The sequence below is a fragment of the Glycine max genome, chromosome 19 (genome assembly GCF_000004515.6).
Source record: "Glycine max cultivar Williams 82 chromosome 19, Glycine_max_v4.0, whole genome shotgun sequence".
NCBI classification, from domain to species: Eukaryota; Viridiplantae; Streptophyta; class Magnoliopsida; order Fabales; family Fabaceae; genus Glycine; species Glycine max.
The window spans coordinates 10,758,949-10,765,861 of NC_038255.2; positions in this window are offsets into that span (position 1 = coordinate 10,758,949).

The following is a 6,913-nucleotide window of genomic DNA, read 5'->3' on the forward strand; positions in this document are numbered from 1 at the left end:
TGTGGCTCTGGAAAAGGTTGAGAATGGAGGATTGCCTTGAGGGTCCTCTCTTACGCAATCATGAAACTCAACTCCAAACTCGAAAGTGGAGGACACACGAACAGCCCTAAGAAATAACATTCATGTGGCTCCAGAAAAGGGTGAGAATGGGGGATTGCCATGAGGGTCCTCTCTTAGGGAATCATGGAACACAGCTCCAAACTCGAAAATGGAGGACACATGAATGACAACGCAATTCATTCATGTGGCTCCGGAAAAGGATGAGAATGGAGGATTGCCTTGAGGGTCCTCTCTTAGGCAATCATGGAACACAACTCCAAACTCGAAAATGGAGGACACATGAATGACAACGCAATTCATTCATGTGGGTCCGGAAAAGGATGAGAATGGAGGAATGCCTTGAGGGTCCTCTCTTAGGAAATCATGAAACTCAACTCCAAACTCGAAAGTGGAGGACACATGAACAGCCCTAAGCAATAACATTCATGTGGCTCCGGAAAAAGGTGAGAATGGAGGATTGCTTTGAGGGTCCTCTCTTAGGCAATCATGGAACACAGCTACAAACTCGAAAGTCGAGGACACATGAACAGCCCTAAGCAATAACATTCATGTGGCTCTGGAAAAGGGTGAGAATGGAGGATTGCCTTGAGGGTCCTCACTTAGGCAATCATGGAAGACAGCTCCAAACTCGAAAATGGAGGACACATGAATGACAACGCAATTCATTCATGTGGGTCCGGAAAAGGATGAGAATGGAGGATTGCCTTGAGGGTCCTCTCTTAGGCAATCATGAAACTCAACTCCAAACTCGAAAGTGGAGGACACAAGAACAGCCCTAAGCAATAACATTCATGTGGCTCCGGAAAAGGGTGAGAATGGAGGATTGCCTTGAGGGTCCTCTCTTAGGCAATCATGAAACTCAACTACAAACTCGAAAGTGGAGGACACATGAACAGCCCTAAGAAATAACATTCATGTGGCTCCGGAAAAGGGTGAGAATGGGGGATTTCCTTGAGGGTCCTCTCTTAGGCAATCATGGAACACAGCTCCAAACTCGAAAATGGAGGACACATGAATGACAACGCAATTCATACATGTGGCTCCGGAAAAGGATGAGAATGGAGGATTGCCTTGAGGGTCCTCTCTTAGGCAATCATCGAACACAGCTCCAAACTTGAAAGTGGAGGACACATGAATGACAACGCAATTCATTCATGTGGCTCCGGTAAAGGATGAGAATGGAGGATTGCCTTGAGGGTCCTCTCTTAGTCAATCATGAAACTCAACTCCAAACTCGAAAGTGGAGGACACATGAACAGCCCTAAGAAATAACATTCATGTGGCTCCGGAAGAGGGTGAGAATGGAGGATTGCCTTGAGGGTCCTCTGTTAGGCAATCATGAAACTCAGCTCCAATCTCGAAAATGGAGGACACATGAATAACAACGCAATTCATTCATGTGGCTCCGGAAAAGGATGTTGGCGGGACCGAACGGTCCACTGGGTTTTTCCACCTAAAAGGATAACATGCTTTTTGCAAAGAAAAATAAATCATTCGCGAGAGCACCACATCTTAGAGAAACAATATACTTGTGCCAAGGGTAATCTTCCTTGTAACCGAGAATGAAGGGTAGGATGTCAACTTCTAGCTTTCAAATGAGCACGCAGGGGAAACATCGGGCTAAGCTGAAAATAAATCACTCATAGTGTATAAAACTCACAAGGCAAGTGTCTTATCCTATTCCCAAACCATAACTGCACCAGGACTCTATTTTGCACACGATTTCCTTTCGAATCATAAATCAAACGTATGATCACGGACCAATAGGATTTTCTCGAGGTCAGTGTTTTTGGAGAGGAATCTGGGTGTTTCGGTCTTTTCCTTTTTGTTCATGTGGGGTGGGATATTGCCAGTCAAGAATGTTTCTGAGTGGCAATCTGGCTTTTGGAGACTTTCTATCCTCTTTCTTTCATTGATCGAGAATTGCTTCTTTTCCCTTTTTACTTCCTTTCGATCTTTGATCGGGAATCCTTCTTTCCTTTCTTTTGTTCTTTTCTCTATTTTTATTTTTCTCTTTTTCTTTCTTTCCATTTCTTCCTTCAATTTTCCTTCCCCATCCCTTTCTCTGGGAAATCGGGTTTTAACATTCCATTCGCTCCCTTGAGGAGATTTCACTGTCCTTTGCTTCGGGGGAAAGGAGAAGGATTCTTTTGATAGGCCAAGGTTCAAAGAGGTCTAAGGTTGTGTCTCAATGGGATCTTTTATCGTGGGAACCCCAATCTTGATATCTGGGGCGAGACAAATTTGGGTGTCAAGGTGTCGATTTCGGGCCGAGCCCTATCACTCCATAAGGCACGCGTGACAATGGTGATTTGAAAACAACGTGCAAAATTAGTCATGGCTACAGCCAGGTGGGCACTCAAGCATCCTGTTTATGGCATTGTGATACTACGGTTGGGAATTTACACAGACAGACCCAACGTTTCCAAGTTATGTTCTTTCATCAGTTCAATGCCTTCATCCATCTTTATCTCGGTTCATTCCGGAAAATAAACTCTTAGCATCAGTCCCTTATTTCCAGAAGATGCGTTTGCTCTTTACGAATGATTCATACTTCTTAACTACAACATGTCGATCTTTGTGGTCTTTCTTTCTTTTTACTTTTTGTTTTACTTTTAAATATGTTCACTAAAACTATACACCTGTGATCCTTTATGAGGAATATCTTTCTTTGTACATCTATATTTTTATACATGACAAACTTTTTCTGTACATGCATTAGAACTCTTCTTTTTACGTCACACGGTCTATATACAAACCCTATTTACATTCAAAGATTTTTCATTTTTCCCAACACACACCTATAGTCCACACAAAAGTTCCTTCATATACACTCGTTGCTCACACACACAAGAATTCCTTTCCACGCATCATTTACACAGAAGAATCCTCCTATACATATTTTCCTTTTACATACATGTATAACTAAAAACCTTTTGCTCTTCTTTATGAACATGACTTTTATTCACAACGCTTTTTTCTTTTTATTAGGATTTTTGGTTCATTTTATTTTATTTTTTTAGGACGACGTTCCTAAATGAAAAACTCTACACGGTTCCGGAATTCCAACAAACATTATTGACAACAACGAAATGAGTACCGACGTAACAACTCAAGCGATATGTATGTACAAAACAAAAGTCAAACAACACGAAACAAACGTTAGTCCCTTAGTCAAACAAAAGATAGCATACAAATGATAAATGATGGAACATACGAATTTGGGGATTCCACGGTCATGTGGCTCCGCATGCCACCAGACTCTTGGGACATGGTAACAAAAAGTGGGGTGGTCGACAAAAGCAGGGCTTTTGCTCCTACGTATCCTCAATTTGTGATGAGGAACTCAGACCTACGTAGTTCTTGCTAACTGTGAGAAAAAATAGTCTTGGTGTTTTCTTCACCAAAATGCGAACATACTTTAGTAAAGAGACAAAACTTCCAACTGATCAGAGCAACATATGATTTTTGGATGAAAAACAATGTGTCTATCGGGGAAGGAGAGTATGCTGATGAAATTTTCTCATAACCGTAAATGAGATTTTGGATGTTAGCATTTCATTTCTAAATGACCATTTTAGACGAAACACTGGGTCCAACAAAGATAGGAGAAAATCACTCAAAGTGTATCAATCTCACACAGGTAAGTGTTTTATCCTAATTCCGAGCCATAGATATGTCATGACTTGATTTTGCAAATCATTTCCTATCAAATCAAAGATTACATGCGTGATCATGGATTAATAGGACTTATATTGGGAATGGTTTTTAGGTGGGGAATTTGGCTTTGAGTGTTTTTGCCTTTTCCTTTTCTGTTTTGTTTAGTGCGTGGCGAGAAAGTCGCTAGCGCACAGGATTTTGGTTGGCAATCAAAGGGAGAGGGCCACTTTGGGTCGTGGTTTCCTTTTTCTTGGTTACTTGGTGACAATTCTATACTGTTCAGATATTGTCTGGTCCAAAGACCTTTCTGGATGTTTCTTCTGCTTTCTTCCGATCCTTGGTCGAGAATTTTCCTTTTTTTTTTTGCTTTCTCCCACTCTTTCATTGGGAATTTTCTTTCTGTTTTGTGTCTTCTCCCTTTCTTGGATTGGGAATTCTCTCTTCTTTTTTTGTGTCTTCTCCCTTTCTTGGATTGGGAATTTTCCTTCTCTTTGTGTTTTCTTCCGAGGGTAAGGATTATGGTGAGTTAGGATTTTGGCTCAAGGCTTGTAGAACGGCTGGTCATGATACATGTCAGGATGTGGCCAGCGGTTCGGGGATAAAGGGGATGTCCCCACATTATTCACATGATACACATGCAACAAATGATGATTAGGAAATTTTATGCAAAACTGGTCATGCATGCACCCATGTGGACACTCAAGCATCAAGTTTTTATGGTCATGTGACACTAGGGCTCAGGATTCATTTTCCCTATTTTAAGTCAACCCAATATTTCCAAAATATGTTCTTCTATCAATTTGTGCATTCATCCGAGTCTATCTTGGGTGTTCGAAAAACTTTTCACCGCATTTACCCTTCAAATGTGTACACATTTTTTTCAAAAACTGGTTAAGATCAGTGAAATCTTTCAAAGAAAAGTTGGAAATTATCTCTTTACACAAGCATGTTGTTTTTTAGCTAGACAACTTTTTATTATTTTTTATTTTCTATCTTTTTTTTCTTATCATTTGTTTATTTCTTTTTCTTGTTTGTTTTCCATGAGGTATTTGCTACCTAAACATATGTATATTTTTGTGAGACGTTTTGCTATATACATGTGTGTTCAAGGTATCTTGCTACCTAAACATACATATATATGTTTCGTGAGATATTTTTGCTATATACATGCATATCCAAGGTATCTTGCTACCTAAACATACATATATATACTTTGTGAGATATCTTTTTGCTACATACATGCATATCTAAACATACATATATATATATATTTTGTGAAGTATTTTTGTTTACATACATGCATATCTTAGGTATTTTCACTACCTAATCATACATATATATATTTTGTGAGGTATGACTACTTTCCGAGCTTGTGCTTGTTTTATTTAAATTCCTAGGATCATGAGCAACTAGGTGTGTCCTACTATGACTTGAGAAACAAAAGTGATCAAATAACAAGCAGAGATTTAAAAGGTACTAGGTTGCCTCCTAGTAGCGCTTCTTTAACGTCTTGAGCTGGACGCATGATGGCTTGTCGGTCACGGACCTAGTACTTTGCTTACCTTTGGCTTTGAACTTGGTCGCCTATTGGTCGGACATGGGTTGTAAGCAACTCTCTAACCTTTTCGTGGATGAGCTGAGGTGAACTCTAGAGGTGATGGCGGTGCGTCTGTTGCCCGCTGCCGGTCATCCCCAGGCTGCTGTGGTGTTTCGCCCTGTGCCTGCCTGGGGGCGTAGTACTTCTTGATGAAAGCTCGATTAGTAGGGGGCCTGATGCCCTTGCTGGAGGAGACAGGCACTCCGTAGAACTGACAGAGACCCGTAATTAAAGCTTGACAACTCCAAGACCCTATTGGACTTCTTCGGGTCTTGCAGGCGCGATCCCTGCAAATGAAATCAGAAATCAGTTGAGCGATTTGCATACTTACCTATGTCATGATGACGTGACCTTGCCGGGGGGAACGGGTACCCTGTAGGACTACAGAGGCCCGTAACCAAAGCTGGAAACCCCAGGGCCCTGTTGGACTTCTCCGGGTCCACTGGGTGTCTTTGTGGGTGTGATTCCTGCAAACAATAGATGACATCAGAAATCAATTGAACCATGTGCATACTTACCTATGTCATGACGGCACAGACCAACCGATACATCTGCAGGGGGAGATTGGCATTGTGGTCGCTGGGCAGAATGTTACTAAATAGCAGCGTCATCCATATCCATGTAAAAGTGGTCATGTTGGTGCGCATGATCCACACTCATCTTTTTGCAGCGGCACGGGTGAAATCTTGCCCCGGTATACATAGTAGATGCGTGATAGCCTCCATCTCTGGATGTGCTCGCACAGTTGGTCGCCCTCTAATATCAGGGGGTGGCCCAGGAACTGATAAAAGGAAACTACTAGCCCCTTAACCGGGAGTGCAAGTCTCGGTGAAGCATCTAAGGGCAAAGGACCTTATATTCTCTTAAGGTGTGGATATGGAGCACACTGAAAATGAGGACGCGTAGCCCTCTAAAGGCGAGGGTGTGCAGCCCTCTGCAGGCGAGGACATATAGTCCTCTAAAGGTTATAGGTACTAGTACCCAAGGGTCCACCTTTATGAGAAAGCAAGAGATTGACTCATCGAGAGGGCCGGTCATCCAACAAGACTGGACATGAGATGTAGGAAATCTATGCAATTAACATGACTTTTAGGGATGCAGACGCATGCAACCTTTGTCGTGAAATTTGGTAATGCTGACCTCATATGAAACAATGCAATGCAATGGAAAGTTGCACAATGTTCATGACATTCTTTCCCTATTTTGTGATTTTGATTTTGATTTAATCTTTTTGGAAAACACAGATTGATTGTCTTTTTGAAAAAGGTGATAATTCATGCAACCTCATCCTATCTTTTTGCAAATCTCTCCGGGAACTCCCTCAGAGTGCATGTTCTGTTTGATTTAGTCACTTGACCATTTTGGAGTGACGGCAATGGAGCCGTTTGACGTTTAATCAATCTATTGAAATTCCAGGGTTTGTCTCCCTTTTTTTTGTTTAAAAACATCGACGGGTGAGAACTTTGATCTGCCCCTATGTTCACTTGAGGCTCATGCACGATGCCCCTCATTGCCCCAGTGTAAGGCTTTGAGGTACCAATTGTTATCTTTCGTCATGACCTTGTAGCTGGGAACCTATTGGGTGAGAACTTCTAA